Here is a 24,969-nt window from a genome sequence, read left to right on the forward strand (position 1 = left end):
AAAACTAGATATAAAAAATTAGCTCAATTAAGCCAATCCTACACATGTTAGTATACATATAGACATTCCTCATTTCCGACAAAGTCTGAATTTTTTTCTAGTACTGATTATAAGCACCAGGGACACAGTAAGAGAATAAGAATCTCATGACCTCTGGAATTATGTCATTTCCTTTCTCTCTTCGAAACCTTCCAACAAGGAAAGGCACTTATAGAGCACCGTCAGCCGCCGGGAGGTTCCCGGAGCCCCTGAGAACTAGTTCTAGACAATAGGGCACGCAGAGCAACACTTTTTTTAAGTAAAGGGAAAAGGACTGAAGGCATTGGAGTGCGGGAGGAGCAGGACAATAGTTTTCGAGATAGCTGGAATTCTAATTCGAGTTCTAGAAGACTTGAAACTTTGGGGAACATGGAGTTTGTCTGTCTCCTAACCTTTGGTAACAAAGTCAAGAGATACGAATGCAGTCGGATTTGATTCCCTTGGGAGCTTAGAAACTTATGTCTTTTATGTTCTTGCCTCCCCACCCCGCCAAACCTTAACATTCCTGAAAACTGCACACCGTTTCCCTTCTGAACGGGATATTTCCCAACCATCCCTGAAGACACGAGGCTCCTGCACCCCCGCGCACAGTTTGTTTAAACAAGGCCAATGGCGGTAGGGTCTGTATTGTGTCACAGCAGATAAGGCTACGGGCTCCGCTCTTTCTTAGTGGCCCACTGGACGCCTTACCCTCACCGCCTCGGTCCCAAGGAATGAGAAGGGAGCGGAGGAGAGTGGAGAACTCACATGCAGTAGCCGCCCGCTGCGTCTCCGGCTGAGAAGGGAGGACTGGGAAAGGCTGGCCCGAAAGGGAAGGCCAGCGACCGAGGAGGAGTGGACAGCTCTGAGCCTAGCGGTGGGATTAGGCAAACAGAGGAAAGTAGGAATGTTAGGAAGAACAGAAGCAGGCGAGGAGTTCTGAAGAACCTTCTGGCAAGGACAGGAATACAGCGCGTCCTGGAAAAGCTTGGAGAACAGAATCCCGGAGGGTGAGGACCCCCGGTGTGAGCTAAGTGAGCCCCTCTCCCTGCCTCCAGGAGCTCTGCAGGCAGAGCTGCAGGAGATGGGAAGGCAGTAATTTGACCCCCAAACCAGTAACACTACAAAAAAGACTCCAGTACACTATTTAAAACTTATGAACCTAAAAACCATGATTTTCATATTCAAACCTTGGTAGCTCAATTGAACAAATCGCCACAATTGAGATTCGACTTGGAAAATCAAATATTAGAAAATGCACAGGCAAAAATACAGAGAAGAAAATCATGGGTTAAAAGAGAGTCTTGGGGAAACAATTTAGGTAATCTACTTTTTTTCCCTCATTTTTTTTTTTAAAGCTTATTTCTTTATCTTGAGAGAGCGAGCGAGAGCGAGAGAGAGCACGTGCAGGGGAGGGACAGAGAGAGGGAGAGACTCTCCAGCAGGCTCTGCACTCTCAAAGCCTGATACGGAGCCTGAACCCATGAACCATGATATCACGACCTGGGCTGTAGTGGGACATTTAACTGAGCCACCCAAGTGCCCTTTAGGCAATCTACCTTGTTAACAATAAGAGTTCTTTTAAGTGGAAAAGGGACAGAGGGAGAAAAAGAATAGAAATAGAATGTTTTCCTGAGAACAAAGACCAGAGTCCACACATTAACGAACTCTGGAATGAATTAAGGTTTCTTGAATAGAAAGGGACATCCTAGGAAAATTGTGTTAATAATGCAGAATTAGTATTAAACTACCTAAGAGTTGAGGGCAAGAGTGAGAACACAGGAGTAAAACATTCCAAAGAGAGAGGTGAAAGGTCAGATGGAATATAGATGGGCCTGGCAGAAGAAGCTGACATCTTTTTTTCAAATATAGAAATTAGGTATGACTATGAGGGAAAAGGTAACCCATTCAAGAAAAATTATAGCGGAACTTCCAAATTAAGAGAAAAATAGGGAATAGCAACTTGATCAAGCCAGCAAAACTGTGGAAAAAGAAAAAATAATAAAATCAATTATCAAGTGGAAGAATATGCTTAAAACAAAGTAGGAAAAATGCTGAAAACAAAGGGACAGGCTACAAGTTGCCAGCCAGGCCAAACAGCCAGAACAGGACAGACGTTGCGGGTGTCAGCCTGGGTGAGATTTAAGATTAAAACACGATCGTGATCATAAAAGGCTAGAGAAGATGTAACATTCCTAAACTTCGACATGCAAATCATCACAGCAGACCAATACATAAGGAAAGACTAGGAAAAATAGCAGGTGACTTGGTAAAAATAAAAGACAAGCGGGACACTTTAACAGCGTCCCTCAGAGTGACCCAGACTCAGCAACCGTAATATGAGCAAGGGCAGAGAACTGAGTAACAGTCAGTAAAGTAGAATTGGTATACGGAATCTAGAGTTAATAAAAGAAAGAAAAGCAACTAAAGAAAACATTTAAAATTATCATGTAACTACTATAAAGAAAATTTAAACAAATTTTAAAATACATTTTTACAATTCATGTTCTCAACTCATGATCTGTTAAAACTGGGAGAAAAAAAGATAAACTACAACTCCCAATTATTTGGAACACTCCTGGATAGCCCTTGGATCAATGAGGGTAACAAAAGCAAAACCACAAGCTATCTAGAAAGCAACAGAAAGATGAGAAAGCAAGATCTATGAGATACAGTAAAAGCTCCATAGATTCAAATGAGAATTTGGGTTTTAGATATTTTCATTAAAGAACACTGAAAACAAAGAAATTCTATTCTCACAATATGGAGAAACGAATGAAATAACTCCATTGAATGTAAACGGACCCAAAAGCTAGTTCTCTGAAACATATGCCTCATAAGATTAAGGAAAAAAGAAAAGCAAATATGGAAAAAAAGGTTTAATCACACACTCAGGAGACATGTATCAAGATGGTCCCAACCCTGAACATCTGGAAGAAATGGATGATTTCCTAGACACTGTAAATTACCAAAATGGAACCAAGAACTGGAAAACCTGACTAGAACAGCACTCAACAGCTGAATAAAATCTGCCAATGAAAATGGGGGATGCCTGGGTGGCTCAGTCGCTAAAGTGGTTGGTTAAGCGTCCAACTTTCCCTTTTTTTCTCAGAAATTTTACTATGCAAGGCCTCTGGGTGGTGGTTAAGCATCTGACTCTTGAGGTCAGCTCAGGTCATGATCTCTCAGTCCGTGGGACAGAGCCCGCATCCGGCTCTGTGCTGGCAGCGAGGGGTCTGCCTGGGATTCTCTCTCTGTGCCTCCCCTGCTCAGGTGCTGTCTCTCTCCTCTCTCTCTCAAAATAAACCAATATTAAAAGAAAAACAGGCGGGGGAGGAGGAGACCCTGACCAGACGGAATTAGAGCTTTCTATCCAACCCCAGACAGGTGACCCCCAAGTCACTGACTAAGCCACCACAGAAAAAGGGAGAGCACTCCAATTTATTTCATGAAGACACTATGAGCACAAACCCAGAGACAGACCTGAGAGAGAAGGCTGGCTAGACAGCGGTACGTCACTCTCTCTCATGAATATAAGTCACAAAAATTCTCAATGAAATATCTGCCAGCAATTAGCTTCCAGAAATACACCAAAAACATCTACCTACATAAAGCTGTTACAACAAACTAAAGAAAATAATCACATAAAAATAGATGCTGACAAGTCATATGATAAAATTCAGCAGCAAACTCTAATAAAACACTCCAGGGAAACTCCTCAATATAATCTAGGGGATCGCCAAACATTCACGTCAATTATTATTCTCTCAACAACAGAATACTAAATCTATTTAAATTACAATCACTAATTGGGCAGGGACGTCCACTATCACCGTAACTGTTTTAAAACACTTACTAAAAATTCCAAACTTAAGAACAAAATCCCCACGGACCACCCATCACCCAGCTTCAAGAATGACCAATTCAATGCCTGTTTCGATATCCCCTCTGCCACTGTCCCCATCCCTGATTATGAATCCCTGACTTCTAAAAAAAAAAAAAACAAACTTAAAAACAAATATTAAAAAAATAAAATGACAAATATTATAAGGAAAATGAACAAATGTGGAATATAATATCCAATCAGCACTCATATTCCTGGTTGTCTCACTTTCTGGTTTTTCATTTGAGTTAAGATCCAAGAAAGATCTTCACATCGCAATTTCACCATGATTACTGAATACTAATTTGACAAGTTTAGTGAGAATTAAGTGAAACAAAATGAAAAAAACCTTTTTCATTGATAAGGCTGAATACACAGAAAATACAAATAGTTCAAAGATTCTAGAATAAGATAATTTAGTAATATGGCTAAATATAAGACATAAAAAATAATTTTTTCTATTCTAGTAATGAATATGAAGGAATGGAAATAGGGAAGAAATGCCATTTACAACAGGATTAAAACAAAAAGCAACTAAACATGTAAGAACAAATTTAGAAAAAAGAAAAGAGGTCCAATGTGAATCAAACCATTTTTACTTTTCCCAAATTAGTATATAAATGTGGTCCAACCCAAAGTGGAATTCTAATGGGGCTTTTCCCCTAAAGGACTGGATAAAGTGACCTTCAGTTCACACGGGAGAATAAGTGCCTGAGGATGGAACCGAGCGAGCGCTGGCCATCGAAGCCGCCACGCGCATCTCATTATAAATAAGCCAGCGCAGTGGCGCAGGACGACCGCGGGGGTCTCCCCTGATCTTCCACAGACCGGCTTCTCCTCACTGGACCCTGGGCCCCTGCCTGGGTTCTCACCCACTCCATTCGACAAGCACCCTGAAGACGCTGTCCCTCCAGCCCACCTGTGTTCACCTTACCCTGTTACCCTGCTGAGGGGGACTGAGGATGTTCCATAGGAGAAAAGGGGGGCTTTCTCTGCTCCCCATCAGTTTCCTGCTATGTAAGAGCTCTATGGACGCACACGTACGGGAAAACGGAGAATACCATTATTTGAACAGGTTGTGAATCCTTTAATTTGGCAAGTTTTTCTTGCCATATCCTATTTCCTTCATATTCATTTTTTCTCCTGAAATATAATTTGAATCCACTATGATTTTCTAACAACATAAATTACAACTAACTAATGTAATATAAAAGGTGAAAGAGAAATGTTGAACTTGTGAAGAAGCAGCAACACAGGCTGCCAAGCACTGTGACTAATTTAAACCACTGAGGGCAGACCACTGGCTCTCCTAAACTCAATGTGGTCAAGTCAAAATTCTGTTCCTTCGAGCTGTGCTCCTTGAAGGCTAGCAGTTGCTTAATAATCATGCTCTCGCTGAACACGCTTCTACAGAGCGGTACTCCCATCCCGATTCATAGGGAGCATATCAACTTTTCCAAAACAAAAGATGGAAATAAAAAAAGATGGATAAAACTGGAATCTTGGCAACACACATAAATTTTTTTTGCTAGTGGTATTTATCACCAGTGGGCTGTCCATACCAACCACAGACATGTTACTTTTATTTTTACATGCATTACCCCAATCCTCAAAATGACCCTGCAGTACAGGACCCCAAACACCCATGATCTCTTATCCAGAGCTCTTGGAATGCTCGGCCGTCAGATTCTTTGGATTGGAGGAAGGTGCTAGTACAGCATACACCACAACATCCTCAACGGCTAGTGGGGCAGCACATTCCACAATCCAACGTATTTTCTATCGGGGCATATACGGCCATCGGCAAGAAGTGGTACAAATACAGAACATCACAGGGCCTCACCCAATTCCACTGCCAAATGAGTTATGTTCCCATCTCTCTGGGGGAAAAAAATAAAAAACCTCTTTTGTTTTTTTTTTTAAAGCAGTTTCTGGTTTTGAAACTTAGAAAAGGACCTGAATCACCCTCATGACCAACAACAGAGGGCAGTTCCCCCTTCTCTCCCCATTTTCCTAGGTTACCCAGCAGCTCAAAAGCAGTCAGAACGCAAATAAGCATCTGATTGATTCTCTACACTGGTTTGTTCTCTACACTGGTTTTCTGTGTCAGGTAAGACCATGGAAAACCGGGAAAACATCAGGCTCACCTTCACAGCCCTATCTTGCCAACATTTGACAGAGCAGTACACACTGAGTGTACTGAGCTCCCAGTGGGAGCTACCAAAACCGAAAATAACGGGACTTCAAGCTACAAGCACTAGGAAACAGCTTTCATGACCCCTACACTATTTGATACCACTTACTAGAACATTACACTTATTTTGAGATGTTATGATTTGAATCGTTGGAGAAATACTAGAGAACTTACTACACGCTGGTCACTGTGCTGGACAGTGGGTAAGGGCGACAAGACACACATCTGCCCCTCAGAATACGAACAATCTCAGAGGAAGCTACAGCAGAGAACAAAGGCCGATTCCAGGCACAAACCTAAGCCAGCCAGCGGACGTCTACTCGGGCGGAATCCTGAGCAACAGAGCAGGAGAAGGTGGGGAAGTAACTGGGTTTCAGACAGAAAAAACGGTCTGGTCCAAGACCAAAGGTGGCAAAGACTCAACAGTTTGAACAGAAAGTTAAAGGTGTTGGGTCATGTCTTGGTGGGGGGGGGGGGGAGTACAGGGAAGGGAGGGGTGGTGCTGACAAAAATGAGTCCAGAAAGGTAAAAGGTGGCCAGGTCTCGTGGGTCCTGCGGCCATCGGAGCTGAGCTCTACTGAGAGCAACGGTAGCCACAGGTCGCCTCATCGCAGGCCTTCCCGAGAATGGTGGGCCCTCCCCACCTCCGTCCTTCCGGATTCGGGTGTCCACTGGGCTGGGACCACCTCCTCCTGGCCCCAGCTCTAATCTGCAGCCAGGAAGCGTCTGGAAACTTAAGACAACGAGGACTGGTTCAGACTTACTCTCTGCTAGAGGATGGCAGGGTGGATAACGGGACAACCGCACGACAAAAACCCGCCCCACAGGAGGCAGCCCGGACTTTCCCTCCCCAACCACGACCGCCAGCGCCCCATGCACATTATCCAGAGACTGTTCGGTGTCTTCTGCACAGGACGTGCAGGGGGTCCCCAGATTCCTCCGGGACACATCCCGCCAGGAGGGCCCGAGAAGGGCCAGGGAGGGCCGGGGACCCCAGAGTAGGCAGGGTGGGGGAGGGCCGGAAATCCGGGACGGGCAGGGTGGGGGAGGGCCCGGAATCCCGGGGAGGAGGAGAACCGGAGAAGGTGAGGGAGGGGCAGCGAGGGCTCGCGGAAAGTCCAGAAGCGCCGAGGAGGGTCAGGGACGCCAGGCCTGCCGCCCCTCCCCCACACCAAAAAAGCCGCCCCGCCGCGCGACCTCGGAGCCGGTCGACCGCCAACCCAAGCCGACCCCCACCGCTTCTGCACCTGCTCAAAGCTCACGCCCTCGCGACCGCGGGAACCCACGGCAAGACACTCACCGCGGAGGATCTAAAGAATAGGAACCGATCGACCGCGCCGCGGACCCGCCCAGTGCCCGACGTCCGCCCGGGCCCCGCCCTATCCCGCCCCGTGCGCGGATGGCGTCATCACGTCGACCCGCTCCCTTGCCAACGCTGTCCTCGCCCCGGAGCGACCTAGCCCTCCGTCCCTCCCCCCCGCCTCCAACTCGCCGGCTTTCGAGTGCGCAGGCGCAGACCCGTCCGCGGTTTTCGCCTCTGCGCAGGCGCTGTGCCCCTCCCACGGCGGTTGGCCATATAGAGGCTGGGGGTGGGGGGGAGGTCAAGCGTAGCCTCTTCTCCTTTACCAAGATGGCGGCATGTCCCGGTTTCGCCACAGTTCCTACCTTATGAGCTTGGTTTCCTTACGCTGATAAGAGTGGAACAGGTAACGTGAGTCTTTGCCTTGTGAGTACCTACAGTGGGGGAAGGGCGTCTCTTTACAAGGAGCTAAGTGGCTGCTGAGCAGAAGAGAGACGGACAGGGATAGGGCAGGTCACGGTAAGACTGCGGAGCGACCATGGGGCGGGAGGCTACCCCTCTGGCCCTCTCCTCCGGGAAGATGGCGGCAGCACCGAGCTGGGAGCGCCAGAGCGGGACCACGGAGGGTACTGAGAGCGGCCGAGTGGGGCTGCTCTAGCCCCGGGCCGCCTTCGTCTCGATGGTGCCGGGGTCTCGCCTCCATTGGCTGTCGCGGGTCACGTGGGCCAGCGGCCCTGTGCGCGGACCATCGAGTTGGGCGCCTGTCCCCGGGGACGTGGCCTTCGTGCGTCCGCCCTGGGGCCTGCGCCCCGGGGGAGGGCGGGGCGGCTGCGGCCCCTCGCGGTCTCCTTGCGGTCTGGTCGCGGGGTGAGACCTGGGGCGCGTCCCCAAGCCCACTGTGGCGACGCGGCTCGGGGACGGGAGGGCGACCTGCCCCGCCCGGGCCGCGTCGGCCCGGGTGTCCTTTCTCCCCGTGGGCGGCCTGCAGGCCCACACTGTCCGACCCAAATGCCCTCGCACAGGGCGCGTTTCTTCAGGACGCCGACCGAACGCAAACTCAGTTGTTGAGACTCTGGTGGGCGACGACACAGTGTTGGGAACGCTGGGGGGTACCGAGAGGGAATGTTTGGCACTTGTTAAGTGTTCTCTGTCATCGACTCGGAAAATGAGAGGATCAGACTTTGTAGGAGGGTTTGCACGCCGTGTACACCCAAAGAGAAAATCTTCCCTTGTATTATTTCGAAAATGATTTTAATGGTCAGATGAAACCTCTTGCAGGGATATAGGTGAGTGACATTTCCAGTAACTGGATGATTTGTCCTTCAGTTTTGAATTTGGTTTCTGTGTCCTCAGTTTCATGGCTACTTCATAAACCCGCAGGCAGTGACTTCCCATTTGTTTGGTGTCTGCTTAAGGACAGTCACTTTCTTGGCAGGTAACTTTTTCAAGGTCCTGTTATGACGGGGCACGTCCCAAGTAGGATTTTGTCTGAAGCAACTTGGTAGTGTCGTGCTTCAGAATAACCTTAATGTTCACGTATGGAGTCAAACCTGGGGTATTGAAACTGAATGAGACCTAGTGCTCAGGTTTAGATTTTGATGAGTTTGAACAGTAAGTACCCCCAAGCTAACCTCGTTAAGTCCGTTGAATATTAAGGTACTTGGAAGCAGTGTTTTAAAGTAGTTGAAAAGGTATTTAGATAAAAATGGCTTCCATCACTTGAACTCCCGGTTGTCTGGATCGGAACCATTTAATAGCCATCAACCTATCACAAGACTTCTAGGCTAGGAAGAAACTGAGAACACCCCTTCAAGGTTTGAGGGACAGCATTTGAAAGCCAGATACACAATTTATATGTAGTGATGCTTAAACTTTGCTTTCTTGAACTAACTTCCATCAGCACTGTTGATGGGCTTCCCTCATTTTCTCTAATCAAGTTAGTCTCACCTGGCTACATGTACAGCGAGTTTGAGGAGAGGGCTTCTACAGTGCCATCAGCCCACATTCCTGGGCACCGCTGGGGCCAAGCCCAGCTGGATCTCTGTGGCAAGACCCTTTCTCATGGGCCAGGCTCCATCTCTCGGCAGCCTGATAGGAGAATTTCTTCTTGGATCATCAAGTTTTATGTGTTTCTTTTCCTTTGGTTTTCTTGTTTGGGGCTTCTGGTTGTATGACTTTGGCCTCATGACTTCACCTCTTTAGCAGTTCAGTTCAAAAACATTTATTGGGAATTGTGTGCCAGATACTTCTAAGGGTTCTAGGGACCTAAAGGTAAAGAAGGTGTAGACTTTTTTTCCTTTTGTTAAGCAGCTTATGGTCTAGTATGGGGGATTCACTTGTAAAGTAATTAGGTTACAGAGTTTTAAGTACAATAATGTGAATATATACAAGGTATAGAGATCTGAAGGAGGAGGTGGTAGTTTCCTGTTGGAAAGTATTTATAAAGAATCTGGTTCTGGAACCGGGGTTAGAGGATGAGAGTTTTTCCAGAATGGGGTGTTCTAAACAGAAAACTAGCTTATGTCAGGGGGATGCCTGACCGCAATAGCTGGGGCACACATGGGCAAGAGGTTGAGAATTAGGTGCACTGCTAATAACATCTGAAGTGGTGGAGGGCCTGCCTGAGGTCCTGTTGTGAAGGGCGTTATGCCCAGCGGTCAGCCTAGGACTCTGACTTGGACAGAATTTCAAGTGATTCCACTGGCCACCTGGATGATTTCTGTGAACTTTAGTTACAAGTGGGTAAGAAAGGGTCTCCATTAATGCTTCCCAACTGAAACTTGTTTACGCACACACCCAAGGGTTTGAGCGGAGGACACGCTTTTTGAAGTACAAAGTGGTACTTACGTTTGATAAGGCCCGTTCAGCATCCATCCATCCCACAGGGCTAGAGACGATCCTTTTTCTCTTAAAAAAGAACCAAGCTCTCGGAAGAAGCACAGCACACAACTGAGTTCTCAGTTGCCAAGTTACGGTGGTGAGAAGTCCAGCATGCATATTGGAAAAGTTTTTGGCCAAGTGAGAAAACAGCCCGAGAGCATCCGTGATTCAAAAAGCCTTTTCCCTTAAGTTATGAAAACACTGCAACATCCAACATTTGGAAACCAACAAAACCAAACTCTCTTGGTATGACATTTTAAAAATTGATCACACAAGTTATTTTGGACTAAAGTAACTTTGTGTTTTGTTTGTTTTTGTGTGTTGTTTTATGGTTCTAAAATCAGACATTTTAGAAGTGATCTCCCTGGGAGGCTGTTCCGCCAGGCCTGCTCAGGTTCCTCGAATACTGCTAGAGACAGCCAGACGTGTCGTCCCAGACGTGTCTAGGCGTCGTGTTGTCTCTGTCATCGTGATGCGTGCCATTAATTTGGCAACAATACATTGTGTGTACTTTGCCTTAATACTTTTTATTGGCATTCATATGAGTTTTAAAGTTAAAAATGAATTTTATTTCAAATCAAGGTTTTATCTTCAAGTAGTTTTAAGGAGAAATAGGGCACCTGGGTGGCTCAGTTAATTGAGCATCCAACTTCAGCTCAGGTCATCATCTCACAGTTTATGGGTTCAAGCCCCATATCAGGCTCACTGCTGTCAGCTTGTCAGCACACAGCCTGCTGTGGATCCTCTGTCCTCTCTCTACCCCTCCCCTGCTTGCACTCTCCCAAAAGTAAGTAAATGTAAAAAAAAAAAAAAAAAAAAGAAATGTGGAAAGGCTTGTAAGGAGACACTATAGATCTCCTTCCCCAGGCACATCTCCTCTCCTGCAGAGCATGCACATCCATCTCTTGGGTTCCTTTGGTCTTTGCCTCTATGCTAAATAGCACATGTGCTTGCCTGCTCCATCATTGCTCTTTCCTCCCCTGTGGCACACCTTGTCTCCTTACTTGACTCTGAATAGGTATGAAGTTTCTAGCTTTCTGTCTCTGCTCTGCCTTTGTGCAAATACATGGCTGCCCAAAGCACACGCACCACTAGTTTGCTTAGTCCGGTATTCAGCATCCAGTTATGGCTCCCTGTCGCCATTCACAGTGAGGCAAGTGTGATGGGATGGCTTTTCCTTTCCTGGATCACGTTGGTTTCCCCTGAAGTTCGTGTGAGTTTTGTTTGTATTTTTGTGTGCTTTAGTTTTCTATGTATTTGTCATTAAAATTGAATCCCAAATTCAACAGTTGTTTAAATTTCTTTCAAGAAAGAGTCTTTTTTTTTTTGTCTGATGAAATTTCAGTATTTCATGAATCTCTTCTTGAATAAATCTCCCCCAGGTTCCCATCTGCTGGGATCATCCTGAAGATCTCACTGCCCACTTGCGTTGGGTCCTTGGTTTCCTGGAACCCAGATCCCCCTGTCTCTTGACTCCTTACCCTCTCATTTGATGGAGCACTTCCTCAAGGAGTTGCCTGGGAACAGACGCATGGGAGACCATGTTTTCAGAACTTGTGTGTCTGAAAACTTCTACCCATGTAACTGGGGGAGAGTTGGACACCGTTTTGCTCCGTCTTCTAGCTTATCTTCCAGGGTTATTGTTGAAGGCTTCACCCATTCTGATTCTTTGGTCTTCATATGTGGCCATTTCTTCTCTGAAGCTTAGTGGATTTTCTCTGTGAAGTTCAAAACACCCAGTGCAGCAGTGCCTTTGGAGTCTGTTTTCTTCATCTAAGGTCTTGCCTTACACTTTAGGTTCTTTTATTTGGAAACGCCTGTTCTTTAACTCTGGGCATTTTTCTTGATTTTTTGCTTTGAGTTGTTCCCATTTGCTTTCTTTTTGTAGAATTAGACCATCGTAACTTCTGGACTGACACTCTGATTTTGCTTAGGTTGTCCACGTTTCTGGAATGCATTCTCAGCTTTATTCTGGACATGCTGTTGAGTTGTTCTCACTCTATTTCCCTAGGAGTGTTCTCTCAGTGACTTGGGACATCCTGGTTTTGTTTCATAGCTGTTGTACCTCCCCTTACCTCTCTCAGGACATTCCTGAGTTAAGGTTTTCTTTCCCTGAAGTCATGGTTTAATTCAGGCTACTTTTTGTTGAGGTTTTGGCTTTCATATCAGAGCCTTTCTGCGCTGTCTGGTGATATTTTCCCTCTGCTCAAATGTCAGTAGTTGGGACTTGCCAGCTGTGACTATCACTGCAGAGGCACTGACTGGGCCCTTGCCCTATAGCACTCTTTCATCTTCCTTCCGTCTCTCCAGATTCTCCCCAAAAATACCTTCCGTCCTCTTGCCTGTGTCCAGGGGGCCAAGAAGAGAGAAGACTACAATCTTGGCAGGAACTACACGGACAGACTCACTTCTATGACTTCAGAATGGTGTCTCACCCACCACTGTAACGGGTAACCCCAGTCCAAAGATTCTAGTTGCCTTTCCAGGGGAGAATCGTAGCCTTTGACCAGGATGTGAAAGGCAAAAAGAAATTCCTTTTTAATAGTATTTTCTGATCATTTTTCTTCTGGGTGCCCATCAGCAATATTATTTTTAGCTTACAACATGAATTTCACCTACATTTGTAATTCTTCTGTTCTTTACTCCTTTGTAGCCTACCTGGGGGTTTTCCTTTGACTTACATGTGTGCTGAAAAGAAGAGGTGAATAGGTCAGTGTTATTTAAATGGCCGAGAAGCAAAGAAAAATTTCAGTTCTGCTGATGTCAGAGAAAGAACATTGAAACCATATTTCCCCTAGAAATTGGAAGAAATAGACATGATCGTTTTAGTAGTAAGTGTGAGGGGGGCGTGTGTGTTCAGGTGTTGTGGGGTATAAATAATTTAGCTCATTTGGAGGGTAATTTTGCCTCTACAATGACTATTCGTGCACCCCCTCTAATCTTACTGAATTTGTGTGAATTTTTCCTGTAGAGGTGCTGGCTCTAGTGAGCAGAGGATATTTTTTCCAGCTTTGTTTGTAATCAGATATACACACAAAGCATACAATATCAGTAGAAAATTTATTTGTGTTTTCATTCAATATGCAGTTGTTAATAAATGGGAAATTTCATGTAAAACTTGGAAAAACAACCATGATGCATTTTAAATGAAATTAAGTGTAGCAAATGGTAAGTCAATATGTATAATATGATATTCTTACTTAAATTATGTATTAATATATCCAGGAAAACCCTTAGATAAAACAGTTTTGAAGATATTTCTTAGAGAATTATGAGAAATTGCCAGTTTTTATGTTGTTTTATTGTAGCTGTGTTTTACAATTTTTTTTAAGGTTTATTTCTTTTGAGAGTGAAAAAGAAACCACGAGCAGGGGAGAGGCAAGTGAATGTGAGAATCCCGAGCAGGCTCCACACTCAGCACAGAGCCTGACATGGGGCCCAGTCCCATGACCACGAGATCACGACGTGAACCAACGTCAAGTCTGTTGCTTCACTGACTGAGCCACCCAGGCGCCCCGTGTCCTGCAGTGTTCTTATGATGGAAGTGCTGTTCCTTGGTAGACCAGCACTACGGCAGGCTCGCCATAGCGGTAGTGGAGCCGGCATTAACGTAGCCTTCACAGCCCCTGCGCGTCCTGTCCCGGGCTCTGTCATGGGTGCAGGAGCTTTTTAGGAGGCTGAGCTCCACCCTGAGACCCCGCCGCGCAACAGCAGGCCGCATCTGGAGCCAGGAGAGTAGGGAGCCAGTACTTAGTTAGCAGGTACCATTTAGCAATCAGTATGAATTTTTTTTTCTTTTTTTTTACAATAAGTGTTTTCTGAAAATTTATTTGTATGAATTGATACTTTTAGATATTGCAGCAATGCTTGTCCTTTGTTCCTTCTGCCAGACTGGGCAAAGTGTTGGGACATTTGCAAGATGAGGGAGGTGGTCCTCACTGGACGGGCAGTCAGGAGACCTGGACTTTAGTTGGGGGCCTATTCCTTTTTTTGTTTTCCTTTAGTTTATTTTTCAAAAAATTTTTTAAATGTTTATATTTTCGAGAGAGAGCGTGAGTGCATGCATGCACATGAGTGGGGGAAGGAGCAGAGGGAGGGAGACACAGAATCCGAAGCAGGCTCCAGGCTCCGAGCTGTCAGCACAGAGCCCAATGCAGGGCTCGAACTCCCAAACCATGAGATCATGACTTGAGCCAAAGTCAGATGCTTAATTGACTGAGCCACCCAGGTGCCCCTAAGTGTATTTGTTTTATTTTAAGAAACCGAGCAAGTAGGGGAGGGGTAGAGAGAGGGAGAGAAAGAATTCCAAGCAGGCTCCATGCTGCCAGTGCAGAGCCAGATGCAGGGCCCGAACTCATGAACCTGAGATCATGACCTAAACTGAAACCAAGAGTCGGATGCTTAACTGACCGAGGCACCCAAGTGCCCCATAGGGCCCATTTTTAATCATTCTTAATCGCCCTTTTTTCGGGGTGTTCTTGACCTGTAGAACTTTAGCTCCTTCTTTTTGAAGATAAGAAAGCTGAATCTGTGGGGTGCCTGGGTGGCTCAGTCAGGCCTTCTACTTTAGCTCAGGTCATGATCTCACGTTCGTGAATTTGAGCCTGTGTTGGACTCTGTCCTGACAGTGCAGAGCCTGGAGCCTCTTTGAATTCTTTGTCTCCCTGTCTCTCTGCCTCCCCCCTCTCATGCTCTCTCTCTGTCTCAAAAGTAAAAAAAAGAAAAAGAAAGCTGAATATGTGAGGTTTTGTTGTGACCTTTCTGATCGCACAGAACACTTACTTGATCAACTCTATTTATCAGAAACTCCGTTTTCAAGTTTGGAAGGATGGCACTGGGAGCTGATAGTCACTCGTGTAGCACATTCTGTGATCCATTTCAAGGATGCACAAGTGATTGGAAAAGCTTTTATTTGTAGCTAGTAAAGCGTTTACTTGTTGATGCCTATGCAACAGCCCCCATGCCCTTTATTCCCAGCAGTGGATCAACTAGGTGATTTTGACCCCCAGAGAAATCTGGCAGTGTCTGGAGACATTTTTGGGTGTTGTGACTCAGGGGTGCTACTGGCATCTAGTGGTTAGAGGCCAGAGGTAGTCGGCATCCTCCAGTCCCCAGGACAGCCCATGATGTAGAACCATCTGATTGAAAAGGTCAGCAGGGCTGAGGTCGAGAAGCCCTGCTTCGCAGCTTCAGTCCTTAGAAGGGCCTGGACTGTAGCTGTCACAGGCTCCATTTTTCAGTTAAGAGTGGAGGCTGCCTGGATGAAGCTTCTCGCACGAGTGGCTGATTGAGGGCCGCGTTGCCCTCACATCACAGATCTCCCGGGGGCGGGGGTGGTGATGGGCATAGACCGTGCTCAGTGAGCTTATTCCGTGTACTCTCTGGTGGAGCACTGCGGACAAGCTGGCTCAATCAGTGGCGATACCACCGTTGAGAGCAGCTCCTTTTTACAGCACAGGAGACCCGGCACGGTCAAGGTCAGTAATTATTCCATCCTTGTCTTTGTTCTCAGTTTTAGAAGTTTGACACATGTAAACATTCAGCCTCAACCTATTTACCTGGTGTTTCCTTTCTGTCTCCAGGGCTACTCCAAAGCTTGGGGCTGAGAAGACAGTATCTTATCCACACACTCTTTTCTAGCCTACGAGTGGGGCCATCCAAGCCTTTGCAGCAAGATAGATGGTCTACCCTGAAATAAATACTGAAATTCTTTTGCATCCCTTAGACTTTTGAGTCTCTTTCCTTGCTTCAGTCATCAAACATTAATTTTTTACCAAGTACATATCCATGAGGAAATTTCGGGTAAGGAAGTGAAGTGAGGTGGAAGTTCCACTCGGAATCCGAGGTCATGCAGGGCCCGTCTCTGCAGCGACCTGCAGGCGGCTGCTGTCCATCCCATTGTGGCCGTTATGAGGGGGTCGACTTTCTTCTGTGGACTGGTGTTTCCGTCCTGTCACAGCCGCCCGGCACCACCGCCTGCCTGACGTCATCTGGCGGATGTGCAGTCCTCGTGGAGTAAGTCCTTTCGGTTTTCCCAGCCACGTCCCCATCTGCATTTCAGGAGAAGCCATCGGTAGGCTTGCTTGCTTGGGCTCCCTGTAGCACAGCGGAGTGACGTGGTCACGGCAGGCAGTCCGAGCGTGCCTCGAGGGAGCGAACCAGCGGCGCAGCGTTGAGTCCTAGAATGGAGTGTGCTGAACACTTGTCTTTTAGTAGCTTCTGGTGAATTACGATGGGCTGCTGAATCCGGAACAGCCTCTGGACTCTGGGATGTGTTGGGCAGAGCAGTAAGCCAGTCCGAAGGCCAGGTCCCACCGTGTTGAATTCGTGGCCTCGGCTGACCGTGGAGCAGCTTTTTCCTGAGGTTTGGATGTGCTCGGGTTAACAGGCCGCTGTGATCCAAGGGCACTGAGAGCGCGTGCTTCTCCGCAGTAGCACAGCAGCGCGGTTCGCGGCCAGCTGCCCGGCCTCGTGTTCTGGCGGGGAGTGGTCCCTTGAGCTCGTCTTCTAGACTCCCGTTCTCAGCGTTCATTCCCTTGTGCGAACCTTCGGGCATCCGACCTTAGGCGTGTGCATGGGGCTGGCCACCTCATTTATGAAGCAGAGCAGTAATTCTTGGCGTTGCTGGGTCGGGGGAGAGGGGACCCTGTGACACTGCTCTGCTCGCTCTCTCTACTCAGGAGCAGGATACTGTCTTCCCAGCAGCAAGGTTGATGATAGCAGTGCTTAAAGCTTCTAGATACAGTGCAGGCTGGACCAGTGCTACTTTCGGTTTCTTTCTGGAGAGGGGAGATAACTTGAGCCTGGTGCCTTTAGCAAGTATTATCATTTGCCGCAGAAAGTATTGTGGAAACAGTTTTGTCCTTCAAGGGAGGTTCTGCCGTGGGAACTTGCCAGAGGTGTGGTGTGTCAGGCCTTTGTGTCACCAGGCCTGTGTGGCTGCAGTTCAGTAAATGGGACTGGAGGAGGAGGGCACTGTGGGTTCCTCTCATCCCTGCTTCTGAGGCACCCTGCAAGCCTCTGGGTGCGTGAGGTTCCCGGGAGCGGGGGCAGCCTGCGTGCAGGTGCCGTGGGGGCAGCTGCCTGCATGGCAACCGTGCCCAGCCCCCAGGAGGTTTGCATCCGGAGGCTCTGGAGAGAGCCGGCCTCCACAAGCAGCCTTGGGGGAAGTGGCGAGGCTGGAGAAAACACCCTCAAACCCGAAAGGACCAGAGCTCCCAGAACAAGTAAAGGTGGGAGGGAAAGGAGAAAACAACAGACGTGTAGAGTTAGAAGAAATCATTTTGGAAAGTGGGTCATGTATTTGGCATTTCTTTTGCTGTTTTTAAGACTTGGTTGAGGTGAGTGACTTGCTGAGAAGTGTTTCTGCTTCTCCGGGCTTCTTCGGTATAAAATGTGTGGCTTCTGGTTCCTTGTTACATGGCCTTGAAAACTTTTGTCCTTTAACTCTTTCTTTAATGTTATAATTTAAAAAAATAATAAGAGGAAAACATAGCCCTGTGTAAACCTTTCCACCTTTCTGCTGTACGGTTCTGACCATTGTGAGCCGAGTTATCGATGGTGCCCATAACTTCAGGAAGGTGCTGGAGCGCATCTGAGTGGGACTTCACGCTCACTTTTGTCTGTGTGTTTTTCCTGAGGGAGAGAGTGTGCTGACCCCGGACGTCAGACATCAGGCGAGGACAAGTTCAGCTCCGGGCTGCTCTCCGCTCTTATGTGAGGTGCTCTCTAATTTTATGAATACTTGGCTCATTTAGAACTACCTTTCAAACGGAGCTGCTGAAGCAGATGCACTATTCTGACTTTTTCTGGTAAGGAGAAGACGAGCCTGGTGGCCCTGAAGGACCAGCTTAAAGCAGTGTATGTGAGATCAATTTGAAGAGTACAATTTTTTCTTTTGAAACAAGGCTTCTATTTTGATACGCTTGCTTATGCTCGGAGCTGACTTGCCAGCCCCTGAGACCAAAGTTCTGTGTTGCCTTTGTTGCCAGCCAGTGAGCTCAGCACCGCAGCCTGGCTGCCTGTGCCCAGGGCCCCGTGGCTCCCAGAGCTCAACGCAGTGGCGCCGGGGACACACAGACAAGCCAGCTGTGGCCACGGCGGCCCACCAGGCTCCGGGCTTTCGGGGCCCTCCGTGGTTTATATTGGTGCTGGAGATGGTCACCGTGTCCCCATGAGATCTGTAAGTGGGATTCGTTTCAGAAAGATTGGGCAGAGAGCAAAAGATGGTATTGCTCTGACCCATGAAAGCCCTGTGGCCTTTGTTGGTCGGCCCTGCCCTTGTCCTTGGGTGGCTGGGGTTGCGGGCGTGGCGCTCCCGGGCTGCAGACTGCGAGGGAGCCTCCCGCCCCGCCGTTCCTTTCAAACGCAGGCTTGTTGGTTTCAGGTTGTGCTGGTAGTAGTGGGACTAAGTCCTCAAGGAGAAAATGGCCTGGGAAGGACTCTGGGGATCTGCGGGTCTTTCCCTTCTATCCGGTGTCACCAAAGTTGACTTGCGTAGCGATTGTCTGCTGTTATTTGGGCACGTGGCTTTATTGAAGGCTGTAGTCTGGTTCACTCTTACTTGGTGAGAATGTTTATGAAAAATTTTTTTCATATTTATTTATTTTGAGAATGAGCATGTGCAAGTGGGGGAGGGATGAAGAGAGAATCCCAAGCAGGCTCTATGCTGACAGCGCAGAGCCCAACATGGGGCTCGAACTCACAAACTGAGATCATGACCCAAGCTGAAATCGAGAGTCTGATGCTTAACTGACTGAGCTGCCCAGGTGCCCCTTGGTAAAAAAATTTTAATTCCAAAGTGTACGTTTTATCTGTCTTATGTCCTCACCCTGTCCTGAAGTGGTAGGGGCGTGTGTGTGTGTGTGTGTGTGTGTGTGTGTGTGTGTGGTGTCCTCTCTCTTAAGCCATTGCTGAATGACGTGGTGTCCCTCCTCACTCAGCTGGGGGCAGGGCTCCTTTCACATGAGGCGGCTTGCCCCGTCTGCTGTCATCTCTGGGTCTGTGGCTGGGGTTCCCAGTGCAAGCTCAGATGCGGCGTTCTGTGCTTCTCCCTTGTGGCTGTGGTGTCCGAAAAGCCTGAGGAGCACCGAGGGGCTCCTGCCTCCGTCGGGGGCTGGGGTGGGGCCCATGCTGACCTTGCTGTCATTCGGGATGAGCAGCTGTCCAGGTCTGTCCAGGTCTCCGCTTCCTTGACACTTTGTGGTGGTTTGAAAATCTGTGTTTATGAACTTCGCGAAGATGCATACCGGACGTCAGTAAGATGGAGTAAAGCTTTGTTGTGCTCCACAGAAGGTGAGTGAGACACGCACCGAGGCTGACAAATTACACATGTAACCAGCTTTCAGTATGAACGATCAGTGTCATTTGTTTATTTAGAAAACAAGTCATTTATTTATTATTTATTTTCAGATTAAAAAGTAGTTCTAGGTGCACCTGAGTGGCTCTGAAGTGTCTGACTCCTGATTTTGGCTCAGATCATTCTCTCAGGGTCGGGGTGGAGCCTGCGTGGGATTCTCTTCCTCTCTCTGCCTGTACCCCGCAAGGCCCTGAAGCATGCTCTCTCCACTCTCAAAAAATTCAATTAAATTTAAAAAATTGTTTTAAGTGGTACTATTCTCCATTTAATTGTTCTGCCTATCTTACAGAGGAGTTGTAAGACTGGAACAAAAACATTTTTTTGTAACCATTTGAGGGTAAGTTGGGCACAGGAATCCTCATCACCCTTGGATATTCTGGGGTGTTTCCCGTGAACAAGAACCTCTCCTTAACCACAGTACAGCCACCAAAATCAGGATGTTAACAAGAATGCTTTGCTATCTTCACATTTCACTGGAAGAATCCATTCAGAAGCACAAGTAACAGTCACAAGTAACATTTCATTGTTGGGTCTGTGTAGTCGTGAAACAAATGTTTAATGGGCGCCTGGGGGGCTCAGTCAGTTACGCGCCTGACCCTTGACTTCGGCTCAGGTCATGATCTCATGGTTTGCGGGATCAAACCCACATCGGAGCTAACAGTACAGGGCCTTCTTGAGATTCTCTCCCCACCTGCCCTTCACCTGCTCGCTCGCTCGCGCGCTCTCTCTCTCTCTCTCTCAATTCAACAAGTTTAAAAAAAAAACAAAAACCCTACAAACTGGCACATTCTATCTCATCTTGGCTTTCTTAGTCTTGCCATTTAATGAGCAGAGACACTTTGTAGAATGTCCCTCAATGTGATTTTTTATTAGATTCAGGCTTTGCATTTTTGGCTGGAATAGCACAGAAGGAATTCTGGGTTTTCTTTGCATTCTGTCAGATGGTGCACAAATTCCCTTTGTCCCATTACCAGTGATGCTCACTTTGATCGCAGATTAAGGTGGCGTCTGCCAGGTTCTCCATTGTGGAGTCTGTGTCATTAGTAGGTATATGGTGGGGAGGTACTTGTGAAGCTAAACATTTGTACCTGTCACATCTTCATTTTGGTCATGTATCTGTCAATATAGGGTAGCCATTGCCCATTTTTATTTGCATTATCAGCCTTTATCATCGTTACTTCCTCTAATGTTCCTAGTGACCAGATTGTGTCCCCTTAGAGCCAGCTCCCATGTCCTTCTGAAGCGTCCCCATGGCTTCCGGTACAGCCACACACTCTGCGCTCTGTGCGCCTTCCCTGCCCAGACCTGGACTCAGCCTTTCTCTTCACAGAGGCCGCCTTAGGCACGTGGTGCCAAGAGAAGCAGAGTCTGGGCACCGGGTGGCGTTACCGACCCAGGCCCTCTCAGTGGATAGAGCTGCAGGGCGCGCGTCCACACACACGTATCCGCAGGTACATGTGTGCACACGTGTGTTTATAACAGTCATGTCTACTTTTATCTCTCAACTGCAAAACATGAGTTTTTCTCTCTTTTGAAACACACGAGTTCATTCCAGTACTTCTAACTCCAATCGGGCATGTTGCTGTTTGTTCCAGTTTCTCCCTTTGAAAGTGGTAGCTGTCTTTCCCAGCAATGCTATTCCTTGAGGCCAGTACCCCTTTAATGCGCTTGCTTGTTTGAGCAGCCACTCCAGTGTTTCCGGTCTCCTGCACCGATGTCTTCTGGCGTCCTCACCGCACCGCACTCGGCCTCTGTAACATTCCCACCCCACGGGCGTGGCCTCCTACTTCCCCTGGGCCCTGAAAACACCAGTGATGTGGACACCCTCGTACATGGAAGCCCAGAGCCTGATTTTTAAAAATAAAGGCCTGTGCACTCTGTCTTGCCCTGTCCAGGCCTTTACCTGAGCCATCATTTCCTTGTTTGAGGCCACGCACCTGCTGTGTGGTTTGGGCACGGCCCCGGATAGGTGCCGCTTGCTCACCGACGCACACTCATGTTCTTCCTAGTTCATGGCGTTTGACGGTGCTTCTGTGAGTTTCCTTACACGTGTTAGACCTGTGCCTTCTGCGTTCTGCCGGTGCCTCTGGAGAAGGACTCCTTGGAAGTATGACTGCTGAGTTGGATTGTGTGTACGTCTCTTCATGGTGTTTCTAAATTGCCTTCTAGTTTTACACATGCTCAGCCTTGGAGGAGCCTGGTTTTTCTCACTATTTCTAAACTTGCACCACTTTTTTTTTTAAAGTGGGCTTCATGGCTAGTGTGGAGCCCAACAGGGGCCTTGAACTCATGACCCTGAGATCAAGACCTCAGCTGAGATCAAGAGTCGGATGCTCAACTGAGTGAGCCACCAGGCACCCCCCAAAATTTGCACACTTTTGTTCCTCTTTATTGGTCTCCTAAAGGAAGGCTGAGTGCAGATCGACATCCGTTCGTGTTTACGTGCAGTTGGTGTTACTTGTCCGTGAGCTGTGTGGTCGGGTGTCCTAGCTGCTGAGATGTTTGCCAGGCGGAGAAGAACTCGTGTTTGTACCCTCACTTCGCTATATAAAATTCTTAACCTCTTGCGAGGGTCAGATGAGTCCATATCTTCCTCGACGGTGTCTAGTCTGTATCCTCAGTAGACTTTTGCAACCCCAAATCACTGGTTTTTCTTTTCAGTCTTTTATCTCCCTCAGGCTTGATTTTTTACTTTCAGATCTCAAATGCAGCTGGAATTTATTTTGGTGTATAGTGTGAGATAAGAGATCAATTTTTGTATTTTTCCAAAGTGGGAATTTGTTACTGGCCCACTTCTGTCTGTTGCTCTCCTTCCTCACTAATCCGAGAGGACCCTGTGTCAGATGGGAAACGCGTAGTGCTCATGGGTCTGTTTTACTCATACTTTTTCCTTTTTCTTGACCAATACCAAGTACTAGTTACTATTGCTTTGTCGTGTGTTTTGCTAGTCTTAGGTGAATCTCAACTTTGATTTTGAGGCCAAATAATCTAGGCAGATTTTAGGTGGATTTGGGAAATTTTTTTTACATTAAAAAAAAGAAAGCTCCTGGGATTAGGCTGCCCTAATAAATTACCATAAACTTAGCTTCAGACAACACAAATTTACTCTCTCACGGTTCTGGAGGCGAGAAATCTGGCGGGGCGCCTGCGGGCTCTAGGGGAGAAGCCGCTTTCTGCCTCCTGTGGTTTCTGGTGGCCGTGTCTACGCGCCGGGGCTTGTGGTCACATCGCTCCGGTTTCTGCCTCCGTCTCTTACAGCTCTCTGTGAGGGGTCTCTCTGCTGCTCTTCTATAAGGGCGCATACAGGGAGGGGCATTTAGTGTCTGCTCAGACAGTCCTGGGCAGCCTCCTCAAGATCCTTAACTTAATCTGAAAAGACTGTTTTCTCCAAATAAGGTAACATTTACGTCCCACATATTAGGAGCTGGTGCTCCTGGCTGGACACTTTCAGCGTACCACAGATGTTACCGGGCATCTGCTTGCGGTGTGAGTGAGCTGGGAGGGGACAGACGTCTTTGTGAGAAGTCTCTTGAACTGAGACCTGGTATCCCCTCCACAATATGGGCCTTCAGAGTATGTCGTGTGTGTACTTGTGTGTGCTTTGTATGGCTGAGGTACTAAGCTTTCCTTCAGGTTTCCTAGCTTTTCATTATAATAGAGGGGACTTCTAGACAGGATGGTCATCTGCAAATAGTGACGTTTGTCTCTTTGCTTAATTATGTCTCCTTAGGTCGCATGTTTTACAGTCTAACAACAGTAGACATCCTTGCCATTTGGATACTTTTAGCTTCACACTAAACATGATATATTTTACCTCTCAGAAATACTCTTCCTATAGCCATTTCCTTCTATCGCTTGTGTTCAATAGGGAGCAAGGAACAGACACTGAATTTCCTCATTCTTTTGGGCATGTTTTAAATGATCCTCAGTCAGATATATAATATTATCTATCTGGTCTCTTTTGCAGTATGAATTTGAGAAGCATACACTTCTGGATATTGAATCCTTAACTGTCTCCCTAGAACAGACCCTACTTAGTCATGGTGTCTTATTCTATAAGCTGAGTGCTGGATTCACTCGTTTGGGGTTTTGTTGGACTTTTTGTGTTAGTAAACTGGTTTGTAGTTAAGAATATCTTTCTCGGCAGCACCCACTCATTGATTGGGGAAGCAAACGGTGCCTTGATTTGCCTCTGGGGGCCTCCCTTTTCACCATGTACAAACTGTGTGTTTTGGATGAAAGGGCCCAGCTGTATGGGCGGACCCTGATTGGCCATGGCGAATAGACACATCCCATCCCCTTGGTCCCTTGACTACAGTTATTGGTCCCGTGGTGGGCTTAGAACCCAATTAATGCCAGTGAGATACAAAAATAAATTTGTTGGGGCCCCATGGGGCAAAGAAGCTCTTACTTCCTTGGGAGCTACCAGAAGATATAATTACTGCCATTTGTAACGGTTCTTATTTCAAATTTTTTTTTATGTTTTTTTATTTATTTTTGAAAGACAGGGAGAGACAGTGTGAGCAGGGGAGGGTCAGAGAGAGAGGGAGACACAGAATGTGAAGCAGCTTCAGGCTCTGAGCTAGCTGTCAGCACTGAGCCCGATGTGGGGCTCGAACCCACGAACTGTGAGATCATGACCTGAGCCGAAGCCGGATACCTAACCGACTGAGCCACCCAGGCGCCCCACGGTTCTTATTTCAAAACCAAGCAAGGATAGTACTGTATCGTGAGCTTGTATTCTCTGTGCGTTCTTTTCTGTAAGACTAGCGGGAGTTATTTGCTCTTTAATTGCTATTTTCAGAGAGACTGATTTTGGTTTTGATTGATCGGGTCAGCCAGGTTTTGTTTTTGTTTTCTGTCTCAGTAATTCTAATTTTGTTTGGTTTTTTCCTACTTCCTTTGATTTTCTCTTTCCATTTGACTTGAATACTTAGCTCATTTATCTTCATTTTTCCTTGTAATAAAACTTGTATGTTTGATTCACCCTCTGAGTACAGCTTTGGCAGCATCTTTTTTTAAAAGTTTATTTGAGAGAGAGAGAAAATTCAAGTGGGGGAGGGGCAGAGAGAGAGGGAGACACAGAATCTGAAGCAGGCCCCAGGCTCTGAGCTGTCAGCACAGAGCCCGACGTGGGGCTTGAACTCATGAAGTGTGAGATTATGATCTGAGCCCCTCCAGGTGCCCCTTCAGTATTTTGTTTTAGAGCAAACCTCAGGTTTTGTGTTACTTGTGAATACTTTGGCATGTATCTTTAGTAGAAGAGTGCTTAAAGAAATCATACCTGACAGAATTAACTACCTTATTAATATCATCCAATATCTATTCTGTGTTTG

At 47.1% G+C, this 24,969-nt stretch overlaps 2 protein-coding genes across 6 annotated transcripts in view; one reads left to right on the plus strand and one right to left on the minus strand.

Annotated features, from left to right (window-relative positions):
• SEPTIN2 (septin 2) overlaps positions 1-7,982 on the minus strand; it is a 33,321-nt gene extending 25,339 nt beyond the window's left edge. Inside the window, exons 1-2 of one of the 5 annotated variants that reach the window (XM_029933501.1) lie at positions 7,396-7,473; positions 787-889 (exon numbers count right to left, since the gene is read on the minus strand). The gene's annotated coding sequence lies outside the window, so the exon portion shown is untranslated. The other 4 variants (XM_029933503.1, XM_029933500.1, XM_029933504.1 and 1 more) reach the window with 4 other exon arrangements.
• Positions 7,672-24,969, plus strand: part of HDLBP (high density lipoprotein binding protein) — a 66,377-nt gene continuing 49,079 nt past the window's right edge. The window contains exon 1 of the mRNA XM_029933499.1: positions 7,672-7,801. The gene's annotated coding sequence lies outside the window, so the exon portion shown is untranslated. The remainder of the gene's footprint in view (positions 7,802-24,969) is intronic.

This window comes from Suricata suricatta, chromosome 3 (assembly GCF_006229205.1).
Source record: "Suricata suricatta isolate VVHF042 chromosome 3, meerkat_22Aug2017_6uvM2_HiC, whole genome shotgun sequence".
Lineage (NCBI taxonomy): Eukaryota > Metazoa > Chordata > Mammalia > Carnivora > Herpestidae > Suricata > Suricata suricatta.